This window comes from Garra rufa, chromosome 14 (genome assembly GCF_049309525.1).
Source record: "Garra rufa chromosome 14, GarRuf1.0, whole genome shotgun sequence".
Classification (NCBI taxonomy): Eukaryota; Metazoa; Chordata; class Actinopteri; order Cypriniformes; family Cyprinidae; genus Garra; species Garra rufa.
This window is the reverse complement of record NC_133374.1, coordinates 39,167,963-39,181,675: the sequence shown is the minus strand read 5'-3', so window position 1 is coordinate 39,181,675 and position 13,713 is coordinate 39,167,963. Positions and strand designations below refer to the sequence as shown.

At 52.2% G+C, this 13,713-nt stretch overlaps 18 non-coding genes across 18 annotated transcripts; all 18 read left to right on the top strand.

The window, feature by feature from the left end:
- Positions 1 to 403: 403 nt before the first annotated feature.
- Positions 404 to 510, top strand: LOC141285938 (U6 spliceosomal RNA). Its single transcript, XR_012339061.1, has one exon. It is a non-coding gene; the product is annotated as a U6 spliceosomal RNA (small nuclear RNA).
- Positions 511 to 1,158: 648 nt separating this feature from the next.
- LOC141285543 (U6 spliceosomal RNA) lies at positions 1,159 to 1,265 on the top strand. The gene has a single exon (XR_012338671.1). It is a non-coding gene; the product is annotated as a U6 spliceosomal RNA (small nuclear RNA).
- Positions 1,266 to 1,913: 648 nt separating this feature from the next.
- LOC141285937 (U6 spliceosomal RNA) lies at positions 1,914 to 2,020 on the top strand. Its single transcript, XR_012339060.1, has one exon. It is a non-coding gene; the product is annotated as a U6 spliceosomal RNA (small nuclear RNA).
- Positions 2,021 to 2,668: 648 nt separating this feature from the next.
- LOC141285936 (U6 spliceosomal RNA) lies at positions 2,669 to 2,775 on the top strand. Its single transcript, XR_012339059.1, has one exon. It is a non-coding gene; the product is annotated as a U6 spliceosomal RNA (small nuclear RNA).
- Positions 2,776 to 3,423: 648 nt separating this feature from the next.
- On the top strand, positions 3,424 to 3,530 carry LOC141285935 (U6 spliceosomal RNA). Its single transcript, XR_012339058.1, has one exon. It is a non-coding gene; the product is annotated as a U6 spliceosomal RNA (small nuclear RNA).
- A 648-nt stretch (positions 3,531 to 4,178) lies between these two features.
- LOC141285932 (U6 spliceosomal RNA) lies at positions 4,179 to 4,285 on the top strand. Its single transcript, XR_012339057.1, has one exon. It is a non-coding gene; the product is annotated as a U6 spliceosomal RNA (small nuclear RNA).
- A 648-nt stretch (positions 4,286 to 4,933) lies between these two features.
- On the top strand, positions 4,934 to 5,040 carry LOC141285931 (U6 spliceosomal RNA). Its single transcript, XR_012339056.1, has one exon. It is a non-coding gene; the product is annotated as a U6 spliceosomal RNA (small nuclear RNA).
- Positions 5,041 to 5,688: 648 nt separating this feature from the next.
- On the top strand, positions 5,689 to 5,795 carry LOC141285929 (U6 spliceosomal RNA). Its single transcript, XR_012339054.1, has one exon. It is a non-coding gene; the product is annotated as a U6 spliceosomal RNA (small nuclear RNA).
- Positions 5,796 to 6,443: 648 nt separating this feature from the next.
- LOC141285542 (U6 spliceosomal RNA) lies at positions 6,444 to 6,550 on the top strand. Its single transcript, XR_012338670.1, has one exon. It is a non-coding gene; the product is annotated as a U6 spliceosomal RNA (small nuclear RNA).
- Positions 6,551 to 7,198: 648 nt separating this feature from the next.
- Positions 7,199 to 7,305, top strand: LOC141285928 (U6 spliceosomal RNA). The gene has a single exon (XR_012339053.1). It is a non-coding gene; the product is annotated as a U6 spliceosomal RNA (small nuclear RNA).
- Positions 7,306 to 7,953: 648 nt separating this feature from the next.
- Positions 7,954 to 8,060, top strand: LOC141285540 (U6 spliceosomal RNA). The gene has a single exon (XR_012338667.1). It is a non-coding gene; the product is annotated as a U6 spliceosomal RNA (small nuclear RNA).
- A 648-nt stretch (positions 8,061 to 8,708) lies between these two features.
- Positions 8,709 to 8,815, top strand: LOC141286082 (U6 spliceosomal RNA). Its single transcript, XR_012339206.1, has one exon. It is a non-coding gene; the product is annotated as a U6 spliceosomal RNA (small nuclear RNA).
- A 648-nt stretch (positions 8,816 to 9,463) lies between these two features.
- LOC141285927 (U6 spliceosomal RNA) lies at positions 9,464 to 9,570 on the top strand. Its single transcript, XR_012339052.1, has one exon. It is a non-coding gene; the product is annotated as a U6 spliceosomal RNA (small nuclear RNA).
- Positions 9,571 to 10,218: 648 nt separating this feature from the next.
- Positions 10,219 to 10,325, top strand: LOC141285926 (U6 spliceosomal RNA). The gene has a single exon (XR_012339050.1). It is a non-coding gene; the product is annotated as a U6 spliceosomal RNA (small nuclear RNA).
- Positions 10,326 to 10,973: 648 nt separating this feature from the next.
- On the top strand, positions 10,974 to 11,080 carry LOC141285925 (U6 spliceosomal RNA). The gene has a single exon (XR_012339049.1). It is a non-coding gene; the product is annotated as a U6 spliceosomal RNA (small nuclear RNA).
- Positions 11,081 to 11,728: 648 nt separating this feature from the next.
- On the top strand, positions 11,729 to 11,835 carry LOC141285924 (U6 spliceosomal RNA). The gene has a single exon (XR_012339048.1). It is a non-coding gene; the product is annotated as a U6 spliceosomal RNA (small nuclear RNA).
- Positions 11,836 to 12,483: 648 nt separating this feature from the next.
- LOC141285923 (U6 spliceosomal RNA) lies at positions 12,484 to 12,590 on the top strand. The gene has a single exon (XR_012339047.1). It is a non-coding gene; the product is annotated as a U6 spliceosomal RNA (small nuclear RNA).
- Positions 12,591 to 13,238: 648 nt separating this feature from the next.
- On the top strand, positions 13,239 to 13,345 carry LOC141285921 (U6 spliceosomal RNA). The gene has a single exon (XR_012339046.1). It is a non-coding gene; the product is annotated as a U6 spliceosomal RNA (small nuclear RNA).
- The last annotated feature ends 368 nt before the right edge of the window (positions 13,346 to 13,713 follow it).

Here is a 13,713-nt window from a genome sequence, read left to right as displayed (position 1 = left end):
ACAATGCAATTAGCCTGAGCACTTCAACACTCCCTTATAGAAATTAAGAAGAGAATCGGTGACAGTACGCCACCTTGTGGAGATGCCAAGAGATGCATGGCGTGCGCCCGGTCAGAGTCCGCTTATCCTGACCCTTTGCTGCCCGTCGGTCGAAAAGTCCAAAAGCCGTAAGGCCAGCCCGTGACTGGCATTGCATTTGTTTGAAAGTTCTTCTGCTAAAATAATAGGATGCATTGTGTCAGATGGTCAAGACAAATCAACAGACAGCTCCCCTCGGTAGAATGATCCAAGTGCCGTTCGTTTCCTTAACTGACTGCAGCTTTGGCTCGCTGGGCCCTACCACCTTGGCGAGAGCTCGCAGGGACCCGAGGGGTACAGATACCTCGAGCGGGCCAGCCGGCTTGTGCTCGCCACGGCGGCACATATACTAAAATTGGATCGATACAGAGAAGATTAGCATGGCCCCTGCGAAAGGATGACACGCAAATCCGTGAAGCGCTCCATATTTTTGGCTTGCGACATTTGCGCTCCTCTGCTCGGTGGGCCCTCGTGTGGTGAGTATACGCAGGTTTCAGCGTGGGAGCGTTTTTGTTCTAAATCGCCACACACCCTCACCATCTCAAAGCGTTTTAGAGATATTTCATTGCGGCCCAGCTCCATCACACCACGCGACAAACTCACGAAGCACATGGCTGTCGTCATACTCCGAGCTTGAGAGCAGGGCGAGGAGAAGTGTGTCTTCTGCGCTTATAACCACAATGCAATTAGCCTGAGCACTTCAACGCTTCCTTATAGTAATTAAGAAGAGAATTGGTGACACTACGCCACCTTGTGGAGATGCCAAGAGATGCATGGCGTGCGCCCGGTCAGAGTCCGCTTATCCTGACCCTTTGCTGCCCGCCGGTCGAAACGTCCAAAAGCCGTAAGGCCAGCCCGTGACTGGCATTGCATTTGTTTGAAAGTTCTTCTGCTAAAATAATAGGATGCATTGTGTCAGATGGTCAAGACAAATCAACAGACAGCTCCCCTCGGTAGAATGATCCAAGTGCCGTTCGTTTCCTTAACTGACTGCAGCTTTAGCTCGATGGGCCCTACCACCTTGGCGAGAGCTCGCAGGGACCAGAGGGGTACAGATACCTCGAGCGGGCCAGCAACCTTTTGCTCGCCACGGCGGCACATATACTAAAATTGGATCGATACAGAGAAGATTAGCATGGCCCCTGCGAAAGGATGACACGCAAATCCGTGAAGCGCTCCATATTTTTGGCTTGCGACATTTGCGCTCCTCTGCTCGGTGGGCCCTCGTGTGGTAAGTATATGCAGGTTTCAGCGTGGGAGCGTTTTTGTTCTAAATCGCCAGACACCCTCACCATCTCAAAGCGTTTTAGAGATATTTCATTGCAGCCCAGCTCCATCACACCACGCGACAAACTCACGAAGCACATGGCTGTCGTCATACTCCGAGCTTGAGAGCAGGGCGAGGAGAAGTGTGTCTTCTGCGCTTATAACCACAATGCAATTAGCCTGAGCACTTCAACGCTCCCTCATAGAAATTAAGAAGAGAATCGGTGACAGTACGCCACCTTGTGGAGATGCCAAGAGATGCATGGCGTGCGCCCGGTCAGAGTCCGCTTATCCTGACCCTTTGCTGCCCGCCGGTCGAAAAGTCCAAAAGCCGTAAGGCCAGCCCGTGACTGGCACTGCATTTGTTTGAAAGTTCTTCTGCTAAAATAATAGGATGCATTGTGTCAGATGGTCAAGACAAATCAACAGACAGCTCCCCTCGGTAGAATGATCCAAGTGCCGTTCGTTTCCTTAACTGACTGCAGCCTTGGCTCGCTGGGCCCTACCACCTTGGCGAGAGCTCGCAGGAACCCGAGGGGTACAGATACCTCGAGCGGGCCAGCAGTCTTGTGCTCGCCACGGCGGCACATATACTAAAATTGGATCGATACAGAGAAGATTAGCATGGCCCCTGCGAAAGGATGACACGCAAATCCGTGAAGCGCTCCATATTTTTGGCTTGCGACATTTGCGCTCCTCTGCTCGGTGGGCCCTCGTGTGGTAAGTATACGCATGTTTCAGCGTGGGAGCGTTTTAGTTCTAAATCGCCAGACACCCTCACCATCTCAAAACGTTTTAGAGATATTTCATTGCGGCCCAGCTCCATCACACCACGCGACAAACTCACGAAGCACATGGCTGTCGTCATACTCCGAGCTTGAGAGCAGGGCGAGGAGAAGTGTGTCTTCTGCGCTTATAAACACATGGCAATTAGCCTGAGCACTTCAACGCTCCCTTATAGAAATTAAGAAGAGAATCGGTGACAGTACGCCACCTTGTGGAGATGCCAAGAGATGCATGGCGTGCGCCCGGTCAGAGTCCGCTTATCCTGACCCTTTGCTGCCCGCCGGTCGAAAAGTCCAAAAGCCGTAAGGCCAGCCCGTGACTGGCACTGCATTTGTTTGAAAGTTCTTCTGCTAAAATAATAGGATGCATTGTGTCAGATGGTCAAGACAAATCAACAGACAGCTCCCCTCGGTAGAATGATCCAAGTGCCGTTCGTTTCCTTAACTGACTGCAGCTTTGGCTCGCTGGACCCTACCACCTTGGCGAGAGCTCGCAGGGACCCGAGGGGTACAGATACCTCGAGCGGGCCAGCAGTCCTGTGCTCGCCACGGCGGCACATATACTAAAATTGGATCGATACAGAGAAGATTAGCATGGCCCCTGCGAAAGGATGACACGCAAATCCGTGAAGCGCTCCATATTTTTGGCTTGCGACATTTGCGCTCCTCTGCTCGGTGGGCCCTCGTGTGGTGAGTATACGCAGGTTTCAGCGTGGGAGCGTTTTTGTTCTAAATCGCCAGACACCCTCACCATCTCAAAGCGTTTTAGAGATATTTCATTGCGGCCCAGCTCCATCACACCACGTGACAAACTCACGAAGCACATGGCTGTCGTCATACTCCGAGCTTGAGAGCAGGGCGAGGAGAAGTGTGTCTTCTGCGCTTATAACCACAATGCAATTAGCCTGAGCACTTCAACGCTCCCTCATAGAAATTAAGAAGAGAATCGGTGACAGTACGCCACCTTGTGGAGATGCCAAGAGATGCATGGCGTGCGCCCGGTCAGAGTCCGCTTATCCTGACCCTTTGCTGCCCGCCGGTCGAAAAGTCCAAAAGCCGTAAGGCCAGCCCGTGACTGGCACTGCATTTGTTTGAAAGTTCTTCTGCTAAAATAATAGGATGAATTGTGTCAGATGGTCAAGACAAATCAACAGACAGCTCCCCTCGGTAGAATGATCCAAGTGCCGTTCGTTTCCTTAACTGACTGCAGCCTTGGCTCGCTGGGCCCTACCACCTTGGCGAGAGCTCGCAGGAACCCGAGGGGTACAGATACCTCGAGCGGGCCAGCAGTCTTGTGCTCGCCACGGCGGCACATATACTAAAATTGGATCGATACAGAGAAGATTAGCATGGCCCCTGCGAAAGGATGACACGCAAATCCGTGAAGCGCTCCATATTTTTGGCTTGCGACATTTGCGCTCCTCTGCTCGGTGGGCCCTCGTGTGGTAAGTATACGCATGTTTCAGCGTGGGAGCGTTTTAGTTCTAAATCGCCAGACACCCTCACCATCTCAAAACGTTTTAGAGATATTTCATTGCGGCCCAGCTCCATCACACCACGCGACAAACTCACGAAGCACATGGCTGTCGTCATACTCCGAGCTTGAGAGCAGGGCGAGGAGAAGTGTGTCTTCTGCGCTTATAAACACATGGCAATTAGCCTGAGCACTTCAACGCTCCCTTATAGAAATTAAGAAGAGAATCGGTGACAGTACGCCACCTTGTGGAGATGCCAAGAGATGCATGGCGTGCGCCCGGTCAGAGTCCGCTTATCCTGACCCTTTGCTGCCCGCCGGTCGAAAAGTCCAAAAGCCGTAAGGCCAGCCCGTGACTGGCACTGCATTTGTTTGAAAGTTCTTCTGCTAAAATAATAGGATGCATTGTGTCAGATGGTCAAGACAAATCAACAGACAGCTCCCCTCGGTAGAATGATCCAAGTGCCGTTCGTTTCCTTAACTGACTGCAGCTTTGGCTCGCTGGACCCTACCACCTTGGCGAGAGCTCGCAGGGACCCGAGGGGTACAGATACCTCGAGCGGGCCAGCAGTCCTGTGCTCGCCACGGCGGCACATATACTAAAATTGGATCGATACAGAGAAGATTAGCATGGCCCCTGCGAAAGGATGACACGCAAATCCGTGAAGCGCTCCATATTTTTGGCTTGCGACATTTGCGCTCCTCTGCTCGGTGGGCCCTCGTGTGGTGAGTATACGCAGGTTTCAGCGTGGGAGCGTTTTTGTTCTAAATCGCCAGACACCCTCACCATCTCAAAGCCTTTTAGAGATATTTCATTGCGGCCCAGCTCCATCACACCACGTGACAAACTCACGAAGCACATGGCTGTCGTCATACTCCGAGCTTGAGAGCAGGGCGAGGAGAAGTGTGTCTTCTGCGCTTATAACCACAATGCAATTAGCCTGAGCACTTCAACGCTCCCTTATAGAAATTAAGAAGAGAATCGGTGACAGTACGCCACCTTGTGGAGATGCCAAGAGATGCATGGCGTGCGCCTGGTCAGAGTCCGCTTATCCTGACCCTTTGCTGCCCGCCGGTCGAAAAGTCCAAAAGCCTTAAGGCCAGCCCGTGACTGGCATTGCATTTGTTTGAAAGTTCTTCTGCTAAAATAATAGGATGCATTGTGTCAGATGGTCAAGACAAATCAACAGACAGCTCCCCTCGGTAGAATGATCCAAGTGCCGTTCGTTTCCTTAACTGACTGCAGCTTTGGCTCGCTGGACCCTACCACCTTGGCGAGAGCTCGCAGGGACCCGAGGGGTACAGATACCTCGAGCGGGCCAGCAGTCCTGTGCTCGCCACGGCGGCACATATACTAAAATTGGATCGATACAGAGAAGATTAGCATGGCCCCTGCGAAAGGATGACACGCAAATCCGTGAAGCGCTCCATATTTTTGGCTTGCGACATTTGCGCTCCTCTGCTCGGTGGGCCCTCGTGTGGTGAGTATACGCAGGTTTCAGCGTGGGAGCGTTTTTGTTCTAAATCGCCACACACCCTCACCATCTCAAAGCGTTTTAGAGATATTTCATTGCGGCCCAGCTCCATCACACCACGCGACAAACTCACGAAGCACATGGCTGTCGTCATACTCCGAGCTTGAGAGCAGGGCGAGGAGAAGTGTGTCTTCTGCGCTTATAACCACAATGCAATTAGCCTGAGCACTTCAACACTCCCTTATAGAAATTAAGAAGAGAATCGGTGACAGTACGCCACCTTGTGGAGATGCCAAGAGATGCATGGCGTGCGCCCGGTCAGAGTCCGCTTATCCTGACCCTTTGCTGCCCGCCGGTCGAAAAGTCCAAAAGCCGTAAGGCCAGCCCGTGACTGGCATTGCATTTGTTTGAAAGTTCTTCTGCTAAAATAATAGGATGCATTGTGTCAGATGGTCAAGACAAATCAACAGACAGCTCCCCTCGGTAGAATGATCCAAGTGCCGTTCGTTTCCTTAACTGACTGCAGCTTTGGCTCGCTGGGCCCTACCACCTTGGCGAGAGCTCGCAGGGACCCGAGGGGTACAGATACCTCGAGCGGGCCAGCCGGCTTGTGCTCGCCACGGCGGCACATATACTAAAATTGGATCGATACAGAGAAGATTAGCATGGCCCCTGCGAAAGGATGACACGCAAATCCGTGAAGCGCTCCATATTTTTGGCTTGCTACAATTGCGCTCCTCTGCTCGGTGGCCCCTCGTGTGGTAAGTATACGCAGGTTTCAGCGTGGGAGCGTTTTTGTTCTAAATCGCCACACACCCTCACCATCTCAAAGCGTTTTAGAGATATTTCATTGCGGCCCAGCTCCATCACACCACGCGACAAACTCACGAAGCACATGGCTGTCGTCATACTCCGAGCTTGAGAGCAGGGCGAGGAGAAGTGTGTCTTCTGCGCTTATAACCACAATGCAATTAGCCTGAGCACTTCAACGCTTCCTTATAGTAATTAAGAAGAGAATTGGTGACACTACGCCACCTTGTGGAGATGCCAAGAGATGCATGGCGTGCGCCCGGTCAGAGTCCGCTTATCCTGACCCTTTGCTGCCCGCCGGTCGAAACGTCCAAAAGCCGTAAGGCCAGCCCGTGACTGGCATTGCATTTGTTTGAAAGTTCTTCTGCTAAAATAATAGGATGCATTGTGTCAGATGGTCAAGACAAATCAACAGACAGCTCCCCTCGGTAGAATGATCCAAGTGCCGTTCGTTTCCTTAACTGACTGCAGCTTTAGCTCGATGGGCCCTACCACCTTGGCGAGAGCTCGCAGGGACCAGAGGGGTACAGATACCTCGAGCGGGCCAGCAACCTTTTGCTCGCCACGGCGGCACATATACTAAAATTGGATCGATACAGAGAAGATTAGCATGGCCCCTGCGAAAGGATGACACGCAAATCCGTGAAGCGCTCCATATTTTTGGCTTGCGACATTTGCGCTCCTCTGCTCGGTGGGCCCTCGTGTGGTAAGTATATGCAGGTTTCAGCGTGGGAGCGTTTTTGTTCTAAATCGCCAGACACCCTCACCATCTCAAAGCGTTTTAGAGATATTTCATTGCAGCCCAGCTCCATCACACCACGCGACAAACTCACGAAGCACATGGCTGTCGTCATACTCCGAGCTTGAGAGCAGGGCGAGGAGAAGTGTGTCTTCTGCGCTTATAACCACAATGCAATTAGCCTGAGCACTTCAACGCTCCCTCATAGAAATTAAGAAGAGAATCGGTGACAGTACGCCACCTTGTGGAGATGCCAAGAGATGCATGGCGTGCGCCCGGTCAGAGTCCGCTTATCCTGACCCTTTGCTGCCCGCCGGTCGAAAAGTCCAAAAGCCGTAAGGCCAGCCCGTGACTGGCACTGCATTTGTTTGAAAGTTCTTCTGCTAAAATAATAGGATGCATTGTGTCAGATGGTCAAGACAAATCAACAGACAGCTCCCCTCGGTAGAATGATCCAAGTGCCGTTCGTTTCCTTAACTGACTGCAGCCTTGGCTCGCTGGGCCCTACCACCTTGGCGAGAGCTCGCAGGAACCCGAGGGGTACAGATACCTCGAGCGGGCCAGCAGTCTTGTGCTCGCCACGGCGGCACATATACTAAAATTGGATCGATACAGAGAAGATTAGCATGGCCCCTGCGAAAGGATGACACGCAAATCCGTGAAGCGCTCCATATTTTTGGCTTGCGACATTTGCGCTCCTCTGCTCGGTGGGCCCTCGTGTGGTGAGTATACGCAGGTTTCAGCGTGGGAGCGTTTTTGTTCTAAATCGCCAGACACCCTCACCATCTCAAAGCGTTTTAGAGATATTTCATTGCGGCCCAGCTCCATCACACCACGTGACAAACTCACGAAGCACATGGCTGTCGTCATACTCCGAGCTTGAGAGCAGGGCGAGGAGAAGTGTGTCTTCTGCGCTTATAACCACAATGCAATTAGCCTGAGCACTTCAACGCTTCCTTATAGTAATTAAGAAGAGAATTGGTGACACTACGCCACCTTGTGGAGATGCCAAGAGATGCATGGCGTGCGCCCGGTCAGAGTCCGCTTATCCTGACCCTTTGCTGCCCGCCGGTCGAAACGTCCAAAAGCCGTAAGGCCAGCCCGTGACTGGCATTGCATTTGTTTGAAAGTTCTTCTGCTAAAATAATAGGATGCATTGTGTCAGATGGTCAAGACAAATCAACAGACAGCTCCCCTCGGTAGAATGATCCAAGTGCCGTTCGTTTCCTTAACTGACTGCAGCTTTAGCTCGATGGGCCCTACCACCTTGGCGAGAGCTCGCAGGGACCAGAGGGGTACAGATACCTCGAGCGGGCCAGCAATCTTTTGCTCGCCACGGCGGCACATATACTAAAATTGGATCGATACAGAGAAGATTAGCATGGCCCCTGCGAAAGGATGACACGCAAATCCGTGAAGCGCTCCATATTTTTGGCTTGCGACATTTGCGCTCCTCTGCTCGGTGGGCCCTCGTGTGGTAAGTATATGCAGGTTTCAGCGTGGGAGCGTTTTTGTTCTAAATCGCCAGACACCCTCACCATCTCAAAGCGTTTTAGAGATATTTCATTGCAGCCCAGCTCCATCACACCACGCGACAAACTCACGAAGCACATGGCTGTCGTCATACTCTGAGCTTGAGAGCAGGGCGAGGAGAAGTGTGTCTTCTGCGCTTATAACCACAATGCAATTAGCTTGAGCACTTCAACGCTCCCTCATAGAAATTAAGAAGAGAATCGGTGACAGTACGCCACCTTGTGGAGATGCCAAGAGATGCATGGCGTGCGCCCGGTCAGAGTCCGCTTATCCTGACCCTTTGCTGCCCGCCGGTCGAAAAGTCCAAAAGCCGTAAGGCCAGCCCGTGACTGGCACTGCATTTGTTTGAAAGTTCTTCTGCTAAAATAATAGGATGCATTGTGTCAGATGGTCAAGACAAATCAACAGACAGCTCCCCTCGGTAGAATGATCCAAGTGCCGTTCGTTTCCTTAACTGACTGCAGCTTTGGCTCGCTGGACCCTACCACCTTGGCGAGAGCTCGCAGGGACCCGAGGGGTACAGATACCTCGAGCGGGCCAGCAGTCCTGTGCTCGCCACGGCGGCACATATACTAAAATTGGATCGATACAGAGAAGATTAGCATGGCCCCTGCGAAAGGATGACACGCAAATCCGTGAAGCGCTCTATATTTTTGGCTTGCGACATTTGCGCTCCTCTGCTCGGTGGGCCCTCGTGTGGTGAGTATACGCAGGTTTCAGCGTGGGAGCGTTTTTGTTCTAAATCGCCAGACACCCTCACCATCTCAAAGCGTTTTAGAGATATTTCATTGCGGCCCAGCTCCATCACACCACGTGACAAACTCACGAAGCACATGGCTGTCGTCATACTCCGAGCTTGAGAGCAGGGCGAGGAGAAGTGTGTCTTCTGCGCTTATAACCACAATGCAATTAGCCTGAGCACTTCAACGCTCCCTCATAGAAATTAAGAAGAGAATCGGTGACAGTACGCCACCTTGTGGAGATGCCAAGAGATGCATGGCGTGCGCCCGGTCAGAGTCCGCTTATCCTGACCCTTTGCTGCCCGCCGGTCGAAAAGTCCAAAAGCCGTAAGGCCAGCCCGTGACTGGCACTGCATTTGTTTGAAAGTTCTTCTGCTAAAATAATAGGATGCATTGTGTCAGATGGTCAAGACAAATCAACAGACAGCTCCCCTCGGTAGAATGATCCAAGTGCCGTTCGTTTCCTTAACTGACTGCAGCCTTGGCTCGCTGGGCCCTACCACCTTGGCGAGAGCTCGCAGGAACCCGAGGGGTACAGATACCTCGAGCGGGCCACCAGTCTTGTGCTCGCCACGGCGGCACATATACTAAAATTGGATCGATACAGAGAAGATTAGCATGGCCCCTGCGAAAGGATGACACGCAAATCCGTGAAGCGCTCCATATTTTTGGCTTGCGACATTTGCGCTCCTCTGCTCGGTGGGCCCTCGTGTGGTGAGTATACGCAGGTTTCAGCGTGGGAGCGTTTTTGTTCTAAATCGCCAGACACCCTCACCATCTCAAAGCGTTTTAGAGATATTTCATTGCAGCCCAGCTCCATCACACCACGCGACAAACTCACGAAGCACATGGCTGTCGTCATACTCTGAGCTTGAGAGCAGGGCGAGGAGAAGTGTGTCTTCTGCGCTTATAACCACAATGCAATTAGCTTGAGCACTTCAACGCTCCCTCATAGAAATTAAGAAGAGAATCGGTGACAGTACGCCACCTTGTGGAGATGCCAAGAGATGCATGGCGTGCGCCCGGTCAGAGTCCGCTTATCCTGACCCTTTGCTGCCCGCCGGTCGAAAAGTCCAAAAGCCGTAAGGCCAGCCCGTGACTGGCACTGCATTTGTTTGAAAGTTCTTCTGCTAAAATAATAGGATGCATTGTGTCAGATGGTCAAGACAAATCAACAGACAGCTCCCCTCGGTAGAATGATCCAAGTGCCGTTCGTTTCCTTAACTGACTGCAGCTTTGGCTCGCTGGACCCTACCACCTTGGCGAGAGCTCGCAGGGACCCGAGGGGTACAGATACCTCGAGCGGGCCAGCAGTCCTGTGCTCGCCACGGCGGCACATATACTAAAATTGGATCGATACAGAGAAGATTAGCATGGCCCCTGCGAAAGGATGACACGCAAATCCGTGAAGCGCTCCATATTTTTGGCTTGCGACATTTGCGCTCCTCTGCTCGGTGGGCCCTCGTGTGGTGAGTATACGCAGGTTTCAGCGTGGGAGCGTTTTTGTTCTAAATCGCCAGACACCCTCACCATCTCAAAGCGTTTTAGAGATATTTCATTGCGGCCCAGCTCCATCACACCACGTGACAAACTCACGAAGCACATGGCTGTCGTCATACTCCGAGCTTGAGAGCAGGGCGAGGAGAAGTGTGTCTTCTGCGCTTATAACCACAATGCAATTAGCCTGAGCACTTCAACGCTCCCTTATAGAAATTAAGAAGAGAATCGGTGACAGTACGCCACCTTGTGGAGATGCCAAGAGATGCATGGCGTGCGCCCGGTCAGAGTCCGCTTATCCTGACCCTTTGCTGCCCGCCGGTCGCAAAGTCCAAAAGCCTTAAGGCCAGCCCGTGACTGGCATTGCATTTGTTTGAAAGTTCTTCTGCTAAAATAATAGGATGCATTGTGTCAGATGGTCAAGACAAATCAACAGACAGCTCCCCTCGGTAGAATGATCCAAGTGCCGTTCGTTTCCTTAACTGACTGCAGCTTTGGCTCGCTGGACCCTACCACCTTGGCGAGAGCTCGCAGGGACCCGAGGGGTACAGATACCTCGAGCGGGCCAGCAGTCCTGTGCTCGCCACGGCGGCACATATACTAAAATTGGATCGATACAGAGAAGATTAGCATGGCCCCTGCGAAAGGATGACACGCAAATCCGTGAAGCGCTCCATATTTTTGGCTTGCGACATTTGCGCTCCTCTGCTCGGTGGGCCCTCGTGTGGTAAGTATATGCAGGTTTCAGCGTGGGAGCGTTTTTGTTCTAAATCGCCAGACACCCTCACCATCTCAAAGCGTTTTAGAGATATTTCATTGCAGCCCAGCTCCATCACACCACGCGACAAACTCACGAAGCACATGGCTGTCGTCATACTCCGAGCTTGAGAGCAGGGCGAGGAGAAGTGTGTCTTCTGCGCTTATAACCACAATGCAATTAGCCTGAGCACTTCAACGCTCCCTCATAGAAATTAAGAAGAGAATCGGTGACAGTACGCCACCTTGTGGAGATGCCAAGAGATGCATGGCGTGCGCCCGGTCAGAGTCCGCTTATCCTGACCCTTTGCTGCCCGCCGGTCGAAAAGTCCAAAAGCCGTAAGGCCAGCCCGTGACTGGCACTGCATTTGTTTGAAAGTTCTTCTGCTAAAATAATAGGATGCATTGTGTCAGATGGTCAAGACAAATCAACAGACAGCTCCCCTCGGTAGAATGATCCAAGTGCCGTTCGTTTCCTTAACTGACTGCAGCCTTGGCTCGCTGGGCCCTACCACCTTGGCGAGAGCTCGCAGGAACCCGAGGGGTACAGATACCTCGAGCGGGCCACCAGTCTTGTGCTCGCCACGGCGGCACATATACTAAAATTGGATCGATACAGAGAAGATTAGCATGGCCCCTGCGAAAGGATGACACGCAAATCCGTGAAGCGCTCCATATTTTTGGCTTGCGACATTTGCGCTCCTCTGCTCGGTGGGCCCTCGTGTGGTGAGTATACGCAGGTTTCAGCGTGGGAGCGTTTTTGTTCTAAATCGCCAGACACCCTCACCATCTCAACGCGTTTTAGAGATATTTCATTGCGGCCCAGCTCCATCACACCACGTGACAAACTCACGAAGCACATGGCTGTCGTCATACTCCGAGCTTGAGAGCAGGGCGAGGAGAAGTGTGTCTTCTGCGCTTATAACCACAATGCAATTAGCCTGAGCACTTCAACGCTCCCTTATAGAAATTAAGAAGAGAATCGGTGACAGTACGCCACCTTGTGGAGATGCCAAGAGATGCATGGCGTGCGCCCGGTCAGAGTCCGCTTATCCTGACCCTTTGCTGCCCGCCGGTCGAAAAGTCCAAAAGCCGTAAGGCCAGCCCGTGACTGGCACTGCATTTGTTTGAAAGTTCTTCTGCTAAAATAATAGGATGCATTGTGTCAGATGGTCAAGACAAATCAACAGACAGCTCCCCTCGGTAGAATGATCCAAGTGCCGTTCGTTTCCTTAACTGACTGCAGCTTTGGCTCGCTGGACCCTACCACCTTGGCGAGAGCTCGCAGGGACCCGAGGGGTACAGATACCTCGAGCGGGCCAGCAGTCCTGTGCTCGCCACGGCGGCACATATACTAAAATTGGATCGATACAGAGAAGATTAGCATGGCCCCTGCGAAAGGATGACACGCAAATCCGTGAAGCGCTCCATATTTTTGGCTTGCGACATTTGCGCTCCTCTGCTCGGTGGGCCCTCGTGTGGTGAGTATACGCAGGTTTCAGCGTGGGAGCGTTTTTGTTCTAAATCGCCAGACACCCTCACCATCTCAAAGCCTTTTAGAGATATTTCATTGCGGCCCAGCTCCATCACACCACGTGACAAACTCACGAAGCACATGGCTGTCGTCATACTCCGAGCTTGAGAGCAGGGCGAGGAGAAGTGTGTCTTCTGCGCTTATAACCACAATGCAATTAGCCTGAGCACTTCAACGCTCCCTTATAGAAATTAAGAAGAGAATCGGTGACAGTACGCCACCTTGTGGAGATGCCAAGAGATGCATGGCGTGCGCCCGGTCAGAGTCCGCTTATCCTGACCCTTTGCTGCCCGCCGGTCGAAAAGTCCAAAAGCCTTAAGGCCAGCCCGTGACTGGCATTGCATTTGTTTGAAAGTTCTTCTGCTAAAATAATAGGATGCATTGTGTCAGATGGTCAAGACAAATCAACAGACAGCTCCCCTCGGTAGAATGATCCAAGTGCCGTTCGTTTCCTTAACTGACTGCAGCTTTGGCTCGCTGGACCCTACCACCTTGGCGAGAGCTCGCAGGGACCCGAGGGGTACAGATACCTCGAGCGGGCCAACAGTCCTGTGCTCGCCACGGCGGCACATATACTAAAATTGGATCGATACAGAGAAGATTAGCATGGCCCCTGCGAAAGGATGACACGCAAATCCGTGAAGCGCTCCATATTTTTGGCTTGCGACATTTGCGCTCCTCTGCTCGGTGGGCCCTCGTGTGGTGAGTATACGCAGGTTTCAGCGTGGGAGCGTTTTTGTTCTAAATCGCCACACACCCTCACCATCTCAAAGCGTTTTAGAGATATTTCATTGCGGCCCAGCTCCATCACACCACGCGACAAACTCACGAAGCACATGGCTGTCGTCATACTCCGAGCTTGAGAGCAGGGCGAGGAGAAGTGTGTCTTCTGCGCTTATAACCACAATGCAATTAGCCTGAGCACTTCAACACTCCCTTATAGAAATTAAGAAGAGAATCGGTGACAGTACGCCACCTTGTGGAGATGCCAAGAGATGCATGGCGTGCGCCCGGTCAGAGTCCGCT